This window comes from Protopterus annectens, chromosome 2.part0, assembly GCF_019279795.1.
Source record: "Protopterus annectens isolate FY-2018-M chromosome 2.part0, PAN1.0, whole genome shotgun sequence".
NCBI lineage: Eukaryota > Metazoa > Chordata > Ceratodontiformes > Protopteridae > Protopterus > Protopterus annectens.
In genome coordinates, this window is record NC_056728.1 from 1,066,734,880 (window position 1) to 1,066,750,542 (window position 15,663).

Here is a 15,663-nt window from a genome sequence, read left to right on the forward strand (position 1 = left end):
TGTGCATCTGCTCAGTACCCTGGCATGTACCGTGCACCATACCTCACAGGTGTACACACCATTGCAGGATGTGTATCTGTGTGTCAGTTATGTTTCCTCTGCTGCTCACAGTCTCTGTGTCTTTCTGGATTATATGTGGACACGTGTTTAGTGAATGCCTGATGTGTATTCACAGATGTCATCATCAGAGGTGCATGTATGAGTGATAGAATACCATTAGACTGACCACAGACACAATGTACTGTAGCTATGGTGAGTGTAGAGACCATTATTGACATGGCACTCTCTTCCATGACATGCCATGGTGCAACACTACTGCATATGACAACACTACACATACCTGATATCTAACATATGACCTAGGCAGTCAATTACATTACAAGCCATATGTGTCAGGTGTGCAGATGCTGGTTGGGATGCATACCATTTGTGGGTGCATATGTGCGCACACACATATCATGATGGTGTGTAGCAATAACTGCTATGTGTACTACTGCGGTCACTATACATGTCAGGGGTATAGTAGCATGGGTCATCATCATGAGCCAGTAGTTGGTCAGTTAAGCCTATAAATGTTCCCCAAACCTGCATGTTTGCATGCTAAACATGTGCACAGCCCTTGGAGGTAATACTGTACCATCACTAGTGTCATGGAGTCAGGGTTTTGTCTGCCACACTTCCTGACCTTGGCTGTGTGCAGATAGAGCCATTATCGGTGGGTTTGTCTCTCCCCTCCAGTGCGCTGTTGTGTTTCAGGATGACACAAACTCACCATCTCCTGTTACATTGCAAATGCCCGACATCTGTGGCCTACACATGTGTGTCATATTGCAGTATCCCAAACTAGGAACACCATGTGTACTGGCATAGTCCCTGCCAAAGCAGGGAAAACATGCAGGTGTACAGTGGCACTGGCATTGTACAGATGGGGATGTCATCCATTGGTTGGGGTGAGGTGTGGATTGTGCAGCACATGCATCATACTGCATCTTCTTGGACTTCCCCAACATGGTGCTGGTACATCAGATCACATTGCAACACATGGCTTTGGTAATGTCCCACCATTATGCATGTCATATCTGTATTGAGACTTGGCTGATGTTGCTTGTGGTACACATAGGTTCATAGGTGAGTACTGGTCTATTAGTCCTGGGCCTACATAAGCCTAGCCACAGGGGTTCCCAGCCATGCACTACCCAATAATGTTATTCCCCTGTGCCCCTGTCAGGCTGTGGCACAGACATACTACCCAGGGTGAAGTCCCCATTTTCCCATCCAGTTGTCCAGTGTTTATGTAAAGAGGGCCAATGAGTAGCATTGCCTGACATGAATGGGTAGTATGTTCCAGAGTGTGGGAATTCCCCAGGACAGGGCCCTATCCCTCTAGTATGTTCTGTGTAATGTACTGATGAGGTTTAGGACCCTGGAGCATGTGTTTGCAGAGGGAGTAGGATTTATTTATGTGTAGCATGTTCAGCTGTTCTGTGTATGACATAGCTGTGTATGTTAGGCAGATGTCAGCTGTGCCTGGGCAATGTGCACTGCAGTGTAGCCACAGTTGTCTGAGATGGTCTGTGTATTGCATGTGTTTGAGGCTGGTAATCCCATTAGTGAGGTGTGTGGTCTGTCAGTGAACATGTACAGCATGCATTATGGGTAGGTGTGTTAGATGTGTGCATGGCCTACACCTTAGCTATGACATGCACAGTGAATTGCCAAGCATAGCCTTAAACCATACTCACCAGCATATGGTCGCTGCCTTGTTGGTATCCCAGAGGTACCTACATTGAGATGAGATAGAGTTGATGTCAGTGGCCACAACTGTGACATTGCTACAGCTGAAGTCCACAGTACTACAGATTATGCATAACTGCTTATCAGTACTACACAGCAACAGTCTCCACAACTCAAATATGCATGATCTCCCTGTACAGATGCATACACAACAGTGGTTTAGTGATATGCCCTGGAACCTTACCTGCATGCTCCATGTCTGGTGTGTGGGTAGCACCCACCTCCATGACTGTATATGTCTGTAGCTCTTGTGGGCAGGCAGGTGCTACCTGGCTCATGAACAGCACCTCCACTCTGGTGAGGGGGGGATTGATGTTATGCCCCCCCCGTTGCAAGGTGGTCAACCCACACGGCAGTGGCACAGCGAAGTACATGGTGGAGCAAGTCACTACAATGATGGCAGTCCTGCTCATACGTATGGCTGTGCATCCCCACCTCATTCACCCTGTGGACCACATCGTTCCACATGGCGGTCCACTCATGCTGGTCCTGGGTTGTCCTTGAGAACAGCAGCTGGTTGTTCTGGATGATGCTGGTGAGTATTATGTCATCCTCAGCGGCACTGTAAGCAGGATACCTTGGGTGCGCCATACTCCCTGAAAGACATAAAGATGGAAATATGTCTGAGCAACTCATATGGCACGTTTACCATAATATAATACACATATCAGTCTCCCACCACCATATCAGCTCAAACTTAATGTTCACACAATGCAGATGGTATGTCTCTGGTTTATCTACCATTGGGACATATATTGTATTGTACAACACTTTCTGCTATGTGTGTATAGATATGCTCCCTGTGGGGACACTAGAGTTGCTGGGCTGTTACAGAGTACTTCACCTGCATGCCATTGTCACTGCCGCTATCTTTCCACATATGCATGTGGTATGCTTCCAATGTGATTGCTACATGTCTGCCATTCTGTGGTATTGGGGATATCTATGAATACTGTTGGACATGTTTTGGGATTGTGTGGACTATTGCAACCCACATATGTTCCATGACAATTACACAACAGTATGTGTAGGGGTTATTTGCCAGCAGGAACACCACTCTCACCTAATGTGCACATGTTACCAGTCCACATCACATCTGTGACCCACCATGGAAACTCATTATCTACTGTTCCAGCACTACCTTCATGTGGAACCACCTTACAGGATGGTGTCCCCCACCCCCATGGGGCACACACAGACATATTTCTGTCACCCAGTTAGGTCCAGGGTCTTGTGCATAGGGAGCTCCACAGAAACATGGGGTATGTGCTACATTACTTGGAGGCATGCAATGCACATACACAAAGTTAGACATGCATGCTCCTCCTGCTCAGCCCACAGCCCAGGCACCTTTATGACCATGTAGATGTTGTCGTAGTGTCCATGGGTGGGCACCATGTTCCCATTGTTCCCATATGGGGGCTCAATGGCCTCCACATTCAAAATGGAACTACCCATCCACAGTGTTTAACCACCACATGTGCCATATACCAGCCCTGTATGCTGTCTTGTTTGTCACCCAACCAAACCTACATACCAATATGTGCCTAAAACACTTCACCAACATATATATATCCCACCATCCCACCTTCTCAAACAATTGCAATGGGTTCCCAACATGGATTACACACCACACTCCACACTCCATTTTGCAGCCATGTACTGGTGTGTAGATATGTTGCGTATTGATGTGTGATGTTCTCTCACACATGTCATGACAGGGGACATGTACTGACACACATACATATATATATATATATATATATATATATATATATATATATATATATATATATATGGTGGTGCTGTGGTAGCATTGTCGCCTCACAGTAAGACGCTGTCCAGTTCAATTCTCAGCTAGAGCGTCTTCTGCGTGGAGACATGCGTGAATGGGCGTACATTTGTTGAAGGTTGTGCGTCAGGGCTGGTAACTCAGCACGTAAAAATCAATTACCAATCATTAGCGGACCGGAGTTCTGCTGTGACGACCCCTAACCGGGAAAAGCCAAAAGACACAAACATATCTATCTATATATATATATATATATATATATATATATATATATATATGTGTGTGTGTGTGTGTGTGTGTGTGTGTGTGTGTGTGTGTGTGTGTGTGCGTACCTATACGTGTCAGTATTATGCATATGTGTGTATGCGTCTGTCTGTATATATATATATATATATATATATATATATATATATATATATATATATATATATATACATAAGTGCATATATGTGTAGATATCATTATGTGTTGTTTATATATCTATATATATATATTTATAACTGTCCGAGGTTCTGTAGACATACACAGCTGTGAATATGTATCACACATATATGTATCTGTATGAGGGGTGCATACAAACATCTGGTCCACACTCTTGTAACTCTCTTTACTTCACAGCTGAACTGTTCTGCCTTGCTGCAACACAGACAGGTATCACATGTGAACACAGACTAACATAAGGGGGGTATACATGCTGACAGATTTTGGATAAGCATATTATACTGCTATGGCAGTTGGGAATGCTATGGTACACTTTAACATGACTGTCCTGCAGGTGGTGTGGTCTCACACCCTTGTGTCTGTCATGGCGGTATTAATACCACCACCAGCCGTCGGCCACAGTAATGTACAGAACACAGATATCATGGGTCACATCTTTGCCATTCACTGCTGGTCTGCACAGTTGCCAGGTATGTCCCACTGCTCACAGGGACTGACACTATTGTCCAGAGCAGTTGGTGAACAGAACATCATTACAGGAACAAGTACTGATGGCACGTATAAATCCTTTCACATTATACATCCTATTATTCTATGCCATATACTACATGTAAGTAAATACATATCTGTTTCACATACCTTTCATGTTTTTTCTGCTGTAACACAACCCTGGGCTTTGTTACTTTAATTAAAGTTATTTCTTTTGTCTCTCTCTCTCTCTCTCTCTCTCTCTCTCTCTCTCTCTCTCTCTCTCTCTCTCTCTCTCACTCATAGATTGCAGCATGCTTTTGTTGGTCTTGCACATGATGGCCTCTGCACCGTTCCTAATTGCATGCAGCCTGTAGTGTAGTACTTCAGATAACCACTGTCATGGCAACCCTGTACTTTAAATTGCTGACTTCTGTGGGTGTTGTCCCTTCACCTTTCCAGTATGGATGACATATTTCCTGTGTGTGGACATCAGTGTTACAGACAGCAGGTAGCAATACCTCTTGAAGCAGAACCAGCAGACTCAGGCCAAATACACATTTGGGTAAGGTTCCAGATCTACAGACAGTGTGAGTAGTGTTGTTGTGTGCATTGTATCTTGCTGGTCTTACAGGGTTTCTGTGTACATGGTACTTTTGCATGGAATGTTGTCTGTCTGCATAGCTCTCAACTGTGGGCCTATCCATATGATACCAGGGGGATTGTCTGTTAGGTTTTATCTGTGCACCACACAGGTATTGTCCCAGATATATCAGTGGTATTCTGTCTGTTGAGTGCTATCAGTACATGGCTACATCCATTTGTATTTCAATGTCATATTCCTGCATAAGGATATGCTGCAACAAATCCTGTAACACCAGCAATTTCCAGGGTGTGTAACAGCAATAACGCAAATATGGCCCTATGTTCCTGCCTCTGTCCTCCACATATATGCCAGTCTTTGTCCTGCTGTGATACAGAAAGGAGTTGTTAGGTAATGGCTTATCATTATTTACCACTAGCATTACTGCTAACATCCCAGTCATGTCATGGACTCCCACACCAACTGTTGGGACAAGTCCATATATATGGGGGCAACAGCTGGAGAACACATATGTGCCCTTGTACATTCCAGAGGTAAGTGTGTGGTTGACAGTGTTCCTTGCCCTTGTGCAGCCTTTTATTGGGGGGGTGGGGGGGTTCAATGCCATTAACCTAGGCTGTGACACCTTTTCAGTGATATAACTGTTAAGACGAGGGTCATTCAGTGTGATAGTGAGATGTTAGGTTAAGCAATATTATGTACAAGATACTGTGACATTAACATAAGTGCTACTTTTCCCTATAGGGCATGACTACAGGATATAATTGGAGGCTGTTGAACTACATCTGTAATTGAAGAAAATACTGCCAGGAACCACCACGGTAAAAGAAGAGATGATTTTATTTTGAAATAAAACAAGCGCTTTCACGCATTAATATGCGCTTCATCAGGTTATAACTTACACAGAAAATGAATCCCTTTATATAGCAAAAGCTAACTGCAATTGAGAAAAACAATTCATCAATTACTCAATTATCCAAGTAATTAGAACGGAATTACTATAGCGGAAACGCCTATTTCCTATGCTAGCTCAGTAAGCAAGTTAAACATTAAGTCCCAGATACAAAGAACATTTTCACATTTTTAAATACAATTCTAAATTCACAATAGTAAAACTTAATAATTTATAATACCAATAGTAACTATTTTCTGCAATAGTTCATAGTCACATAATAAAGCGTATCAAATATGATCTATATAAAACCACATAAAATAGCTAATGCACGCTATCATTTTAAATATAAGACAGCCTGCATTTGCAATCAAAGAGGGATATACCTATATCCTCTAGATAATAATAATGTACATATACTGTTCTAAATGAAACCATCTAAGCATAGTGTAAGATCAAAGCTAAAGAGGAAGAAATAATCATCACTATTATTGCTCATCCCGTGTTTGATAAAGTCTGTCCGGAACAAGCAGCAGGAAGGCACCAATATAAATGTTACGTTTAAAGGCTACATTCATTATGTCTTTAGTCACCTTTTTTATGTATCGTGTGTCATGAAAATCATCAGCAAAAACGATATATTTATGTGATGATAATTAAATGATAACCTAGAAGTTATTCTAACTGGCGTGGGTGCATATAAATACTATTTCTAAGTAATGACAAAATAATAAAACTATTACTTAAAGTAACGTTCCATGTACTTAGAAAAATATAAGAATAGTATATGCCCATATTAGAACCAATGACATAATGTGTCAAAAACAAGATGACACTACCGCTATTTACATCACATAAACCTCATATTTTGTAAGTATTATGCACGATGAGAAAAAGATCCATAATCATTAGGACATTAATCATGTTCCATTATGAAATTGAATGGTACATAGTAAAAAGTAAAAAGAAAAGAAAAACCATATACCATCCAAATAGATAAAAGCCTTACTCGTAGCAATATGAAACTCTATACTTGTTTCCAAGCAAGGAACTTAATCATCTTAAATCCTCCATGTTCTAGTTTAGTTATTCAGATGTATATTGAGGGCAAAAGGATCAGCCGTAAAATGGCCTCAAAAATCTAAATATATAAAATAACCCATCTAAATCTAGATTTCATGTCTATCTCAATAGGACATACGCTTATAAGAAGGACAAGAAGATGTAATTAGCCTTAGTAGTGAATGTAGTACTAATAATAAAATATACATCCTTTAACATAATTATTATTAATATAACCATTTTAACATTCATTAAAACATAAACATAATTTCATTCCTAATATAAAATTAAGCATTTCTTATCTAACACCTATAATAGCTAAATGTAAAACTTCCATGGTTTCTTAGTTTAGCAAAAAACTCAGCTTCCTATGAAACGCATAACGGGGTTGAATAATCAACTTCCCGATATAAGTCAGATGTCTTCTTCGGGTGTTTTTTTATGGCCAGTACAAATAATGTATAATAAAAATCACCAATGAGTCTGTGTAAATATGGGACAGTGTTTCATTGATATTGAAATATGCTCGATGAAACAATGTGACAGCATGCCATGCTTAGTTATGGCGTACAACTGCTGATTAAAAGCAACATAGCATGAAATTCACCACAGTCAGGGTTTGAGGTCCATAATTCCAAAAAAAGTCATAACATTGAGACATGAAAACTTAAACGAAAACTGAATGTTATATAAGCACAAAATGGCCCTTGGGCCATTTGCATATGAATGTATGAATAGGAATTTATGGACCAAGCCTGAAGCTATAATGCTAGCTTAGCTCCAGTTCCATTTATGTAAAGCTTTTACAAGAATTTGAAATAGCATATATATTAATGGTGTGATGTCAAAAAGCATATGTCAAGATATTTATATGACCAAAATACAGTCATAAAATCAATCATGCTACACACTGAGATGCTCCTATAAGTACAAATGTACTACAAATGGAAAAAGATGGTATATCTAATCATAGGGTCGTTAGAGTATTATAAGGTATCAAAGTGACCCTAATAGAGCAGGGCGTATGTTAATGGTGGTGTTGAGCCCTGGTGGTACATGCGCTTTTAGTCTTAAAATCCATTTAAGCTCGAACATTTCAACAGTGCCTGTGTGGTCTCCCTCTCTCCTATTTTGATTAATAACCTGCAATACCTGAAAGGTAAACCTATGTCCAGGACTCTCATTGCAGTGTATGGCTAAGGCACTATTTGAATTGCCCTTTCTAATATTGTAAACATGATTGTAGATTCGATCTCTGAGCCTTCTAGAGGTCATTCCTACATAGTAGCTGTCACATTGGTCACATTTTGCGTAATAAACAACATTTTGAGTATTACAAGTTGCATAAAAAGTTGGTCTAAAATCTATATTGGTGCCCGGGACCTTAAGGACCTGATCCTTGTTGATATATACACATATAGAGCACCTACCACATGCATACGTGCCCATTTTTATCTGGGTTCGAATATCAATTTGTTTCACGTCATATTTGTCTTTGCATAACAGCCTCTTTAGATTCATGCAATTGCTAAATCTAAAACTAGGTTTATTGTCCAAGAATGTATAAAGATATGGCTCAGATAGTAGAATTTTCCAATTCCCTTTTATAATTTTAATAAGATGTTCAACATCACTGGTATATTTAATGTCATATTTAATTTTATCATATCTCTCATGGTCATATCCTACCTTCCTTCTTGAGTTACCAGGGATGTTGTTACTTAAGACAGAATCTATTGTTTCATTAATCAAATTCATAGGATATCCTCTATCCATGAGGAAGTTCTTCTGTTGCTCAATCAAGCACAGAGCATCTTTTCTATCTGAACATATTCTTAATATCCTACTAGCCTGTCCTTTAATAATATTTCGGAAGATATGTCGCGGATGCATACTGTCATAGTGAAGTATACTGTTTCTCCAACAGGGCTTACGATATAAAGTGGTAACAAGGCAGTCTCTGCCATCCTTTATTATAGAAACATCTAAGAAGTTAGCCCTTACTGAAGAATATTCATAAGTAAATGTGAGAAAAGATGTTGTGCTGTTCATATATCTTACAAATTCTTCAAGTTCTTCTATACTACCATTCCATAGTATAATAACGTCATCTACAAAACGCCTGTAGATGACTACTTTATCAAATCTGGGGTCATTAAAGACATTCTCCTTTTCCCATCTATAGACAACCAGGTTGGCATATGCATTCGCACAGGGAGTGCCCATGGCTACTCCCCATGTTTGTGCATATGCCATATCATTAAACAGGAAAACATTGTTGTTAAGAACCAAATCTAGAAGACAGCAAATGTTCATAGTCTCAGTGCTATCTATAGTTCCTTGCTCAATTAGATGAAACCTAATGGCGTCCAACCCATAATCATTGGGGATGCTAGTGAAAAGACTCTTTATGTCCATTGTAACAAGTAATGTATTGACATTAAGTTTATCTGTTACCTGTTTATGCTTTAAGTCTTCTAATAAATCATAGGAATTTTTAAGAATGGTTGGAATTTCTTTAGTCATTAAACCCAGCTTGGACTGTATGTATAGGGATGCATTCTCAGTGACCCAATGGTCACCCGATACTATGGGGCGTAATGGTGGGGGATACTCGCCCTTGTGTAATTTCGGTAAGCCTTTTATGACCGGTATGAGAGGTGATTCTACCTTCAAAAAATCATATAACATCTTGTCTATTGACCTTGTCATAAGCATATCATATAAGGTATCATGTACATAATTAATTATAGATTTAACCTTAGACTTGTCAATGACTTTATAAGCTTTATCATCTTTAAGCATCGAATTCATCAATTGGTCATAAAAGCTTTTATCAAGGGCCACAATTCCCCCTCCCTTATCTGCTGGTTTAAATATCATATCCTTATCAGTGACCAAGGCATCTAGAGATTGTTTCTGTGTGCGATTTAAATTTATATAAATATTGCTATGTTTACCGCATTCGTAATAATTATAAAAATCCCGCTCACATGTCCGTATGAAACACTCTATAGTAGGTGTTAATGGAGGTGTAAATGTGCTTCTCCTTTTATACGCTATTGTATTATACAAAGAAGTGCAGCTATCAGATGAATTATCTTTAAAAAATATTTTCAGAGATAGCTTCCTTGCGAACAACCGTAAGCCTATAAGAGTGTCAGATAAAACACTATGACAGGAGGGTATGAAAGATAGCCCTCTATTAATTAGAGAGTGTTCTTCTATAGAAAAAGATCTGTTCGTCAAATTAAAGAACAAAAAGTTCAATTCTTCATTCTCCTTCTCCGCTCCGGTGTTTCTTCCGAAAGTTTTCTTTTCCCCCTTCCCCTGCTCACCGACCGTGAGCGTGTCTTGTCCTTGTAGGGGAGTGGGAAGTTTAAAGGCATAGGTACAAATGGGCTATTGTTCTTGTTAAAAGTTTTTGGTTTGGCACCTGGGTTTTCTGATGCATTCAGGCCAAGTTGGTTACAAGGCAAGGACAAACTAGGCGTGTTGGAAGTGGTGGGCTCACAGTCATTAATGTCATCCATTTGTGTATGAGCAACCGATCTGTTGCTAGGTATTTCTACTGAAGTATTAACTATGCCTTCCCTAACTGTATTCACAGTAGTCAAGGATTGAATAGTGTGAGCATTAGTACCAGGCTGTCTATTAGGTCTGGGCCATATAAAGATACGCCCAGACTGAAAATCTTCACAATCACGCTTTAACTTCCTAGTTTTCACTTGCTCTAATTTATTGCTATATAGCGTCAGTTGTCTGTTCATAGACTGTATTTTGGAAATGCAAAACTCAGTCTTAAAATTAACAGTTAAATAGTCATACTGTTCCTCTACCTTAGCCAAAAGTTCCTTCTCGATGGGTGCAAAATAATCCAACAGAAGATGTATATACTGGTTCCCAAAGTCAATATTTAACTGCTGCCACCTACGAAGCAATTCGGGATGGCTATCCCCGTAGCTTGGCATGCATAGAACACGCATACCTCGGGGAATGACTTTGAAGTGTAGGCATGCCTGGAGGTGTCTTCTTTGCCAGACAAACCTATGTAATCGATACATATCATTTTCCAAGGTTCTCATAAGTCCAAAGAAATCATTCAAGTTCTCACCATTCGTCGATGTCTCATCCAAAGTCTCTTGGCTAGGATCTAGCCGCAAAAGTGGATTGTCTCTTTGGTAAAATAGAGAATTCCAACCATCGGTTCGTGCAACACCTGTTGGGTTGTAATCCAACTCAATATTCGGTATATCCATCGTGTGAGGAACGGCTAAGTAAATCAAAAGGAATACCAGCAGCAGGAGAAGGAAGCCGATCATCCAAAGGTTCCGTGCATCAGGTAAGAAGAAAATTGAAGAAAATACTGCCAGGAACCACCACGGTAAAAGAAGAGATGATTTTATTTTGAAATAAAACAAGCGCTTTCACGCATTAATATGCGCTTCATCAGGTTATAACTTACACAGAAAATGAATCCCTTTATATAGCAAAAGCTAACTGCAATTGAGAAAAACAATTCATCAATTACTCAATTATCCAAGTAATTAGAACGGAATTACTATAGCGGAAACGCCTATTTCCTATGCTAGCTCAGTAAGCAAGTTAAACATTAAGTCCCAGATACAAAGAACATTTTCACATTTTTAAATACAATTCTAAATTCACAATAGTAAAACTTAATAATTTATAATACCAATAGTAACTATTTTCTGCAATAGTTCATAGTCACATAATAAAGCGTATCAAATATGATCTATATAAAACCACATAAAATAGCTAATGCACGCTATCATTTTAAATATAAGACAGCCTGCATTTGCAATCAAAGAGGGATATACCTATATCCTCTAGATAATAATAATGTACATATACTGTTCTAAATGAAACCATCTAAGCATAGTGTAAGATCAAAGCTAAAGAGGAAGAAATAATCATCACTATTATTGCTCATCCGTGTTTGATAAAGTCTGTCGGAACAAGCAGCAGGAAGGCACCAATATAAATGTTACGTTTAAAGGCTACATTCATTATGTCTTTAGTCACCTTTTTTATGTAGCGTGTGTCATGAAAATCATCAGCAAAAACGATATATTTATGTGATGATAATTAAATGATAACCTAGAAGTTATTCTAACTGGCGTGGGTGCATATAAATACTATTTCTAAGTAATGACAAAATAATAAAACTATTACTTAAAGTAACGTTCCATGTACTTAGAAAAATATAAGAATAGTATATGCCCATATTAGAACCAATGACATAATGTGTCAAAAACAAGATGACACTACCGCTATTTACATCACATAAACCTCATATTTTGTAAGTATTATGCACGATGAGAAAAAGATCCATAATCATTAGGACATTAATCATGTTCCATTATGAAATTGAATGGTACATAGTAAAAAGTAAAAAGAAAAGAAAAACCATATACCATCCAAATAGATAAAAGCCTTACTCGTAGCAATATGAAACTCTATACTTGTTTCCAAGCAAGGAACTTAATCATCTTAAATCCTCCATGTTCTAGTTTAGTTATTCAGATGTATATTGAGGGCAAAAGGATCAGCCGTAAAATGGCCTCAAAAATCTAAATATATAAAATAACCCATCTAAACCTTGGCCTGAACAGCATAGTATGGTATATATCCACATTGCTTGCATCTACTGTTTTGTGTGGGCTTTGCATTTATCACTGATTACATATTTCAAATTTTATGCGGTGTAAGTACTGGCACATTATTGTATAGTATACAAATAAAGGTTATCTGTGTATGCATACCTGTGTGTTGTGTCATGTCCTTTGAATTGTGCATGGGTATATGTTTAATGCCAGTATTCTCATTTGTGGGAACGGTTGCCACACTACACATTTCACAGGTGGCAGGTAAAGGGCTTGTGGCTGAGGGATATACTTTGCACCCAGTACTTCCACATTACTTCTACATATGTATGGCTACTAATACCTTTTGTCTGTGTATATGTGTATGTATCTATCTATATATATATATATATATATATCATATATATATATATATATATATATATATATATATATATATATACACATATATACATACATATGAACATATGTATGCATCTATATACAATTGATGTTATATGATTATTTGTGAGCCATACACACACACACACATATATATATATATGTATATATATATATATATATATATATATATATATATATAAATATATATACATATAGCTGTCTATCTGTCTACATTTACAGGTAGATATCTGTCCATTTGTCCATGCATGTTCGGCTCATATTCTGGCCTGTACCTCATTCTCTTGGAAATTGACATGGACGATCGCAGCATTGAAGTCAGTAACTAGTGACGACACTTTTGGGTTTCAGACTTAATCTCCTTCTACATATGTGTTCTAATACATATAACTGTGTAACTAGCAACATTTTAGGTATATTAGAGCATTAGTTGACATATATCCCTATTTGTACCCACAGTGTGGCATACTTTGTCCAGACTTCTTGCATTAACAGGTTGCGTGGTATGATATTAATACATTTCCTGTACTGTTGACTGATTGTGCTGGATGACATGTTTGTGAAAACATCAGGATGTGTATATCTGCCCATGATTTAGTGGCAAATCACTTTGTGTATGGAATGCAGGGTCCTGGGTTTGAGCCTTGCAGAGGCAGTTTATTTTGTTGCTGTGCAGAACAAGGGCCATTGGATACAGAGTGATTAAGGAACTTTTTAGCAGTTGTAAGTGGGTTTGCATGGGTTTCCATGATGGTAAGCACTGCTAACCTCTGCTTTAGTTTTCTCACACTCAACTTTGGAATTGCTCAACCTGTGTAGGCATAGCTTACCCCTGCTCAAACCCATGCAAACCCACTTACTGCTGCTTAAAACTGCTTACTGCTGCTTACCCCCACGCTAATTTCTTTAAAAGAAAAGAAAAAGGGGTTGATAGGAAAGTGGTGAAAAAAGGGGCACAAAGAAGGAAAGACATTAGGGAAAATAGCTAGGCATGTGCAGGAAGGGTATAGGAAAGGTCCCTAGCTGCCCATTTCTTCTACAGCAACAGCTGTACATATACACTCAATTTGGAGGCAAATTATGACCCTCAAACCCCTGGGAGGGGGGTGAGGACAACATATGTTCATTATGATGCTAATTAGACCAGATTACATGTGTCCAGTCGACACGTGTACAAAATGCAAAAGCAAGCAGAATACATGCATATATGGAACAACAGTGGCCATTACAAGAGCATGCAGGTTTCATTGATGGCAACAGGCCACCAATATGGGTGTATTTTAACATGGCACATGCATAGAAACAAATGTGAAAATTTATAAACCATTAGGACATATGTCCCAACAAAAGTTTGGAGTGTACACATACCAGTTGAGGAGTGTCATTGGGTTATTTTGCACATATGGTAGGGGTGAGAGAGAGAGTTCAATTAACAACTAATATATCCTTTTAGTTTTCACAACATTCTTTGTCACTGCAGTGATCTTTCCCTTACATGTATTTTTACACAACCCAATGGCCTTATATTGTATACTGGTTTGTTTATAGATTATTATATACGTGACCTGTGTCTTACATTCAGACCTGACAAGATGCAGGTGTTAATGCAACATATGTTGAGAATTGCTGTCATACACTTTGGGTGAGGTGCTAGAATGACAGGTTTGTTTTCATATACATTCTATGACTATGTACACGTTTGACTATCAGTTATATGTCATTAATAGCTGCCTACATTTCTTGGATCATTGCACTGATTTTTTAGGAGAACGGGGTACCAGGCTGGTGATATGGGCCATTTATCTGGACATGCTGGACAGATTGGAAAAGTTATGGGGTATGAATATGCATACAACTTTCAATTTGAACATTCTAGCAAATGCTGTACAGTTGTTGGGTGTAATTATGCATACAGCTTTCTATCTGAACATTGTTACAAAAGCTGCACAGTTGTGGGGTATGATTACGCATTCAGCTTAGTAGCATTCCCAGGATTCAAACCCCTTACTGTATGTGACAAAAATTATAGCTAACATCACAGTGCACTGTGCTGTCAGGGAATTGATGTAAAGCTTTCTACTGTTTTCTATCTCAGCTTCCCTCACTTGTACAATATGACTGACTTCTTGGCACTTCCAGCATTGTTATGCAGGACTTTATACACATTTTATCTGCATACCACAGTGTGAGTGACACTGTTTAAAATACAACAGTACTATTTATAATATACAACAGTTTGCCAACATATGACAGAAGAGTAAACAGAAGCACTCCAGGGGTTATACCTTTATCCACAGACTATTACACATTTATTTCTACTGGTACAACACTTTATGAGGCTCTTATACTTATTTGTTATGACAGTACATGCAGACTAATTACTAACCTGCCTCGCGATGCAGCCTTTGCAACCTAGCATCATGGGCTTGCTGGTTCGCAGCCCGCTCATCTGCAGCTGTCGGAGGAATACAGTTATATTTAGCCATATCTATCCATAGTATACACAAGCTAGGCAGTTCTTAACTACTTAGTGGAATGAGTACTTACTCAGTACTAGGGCATTAGCCATCTGCCAAGACTC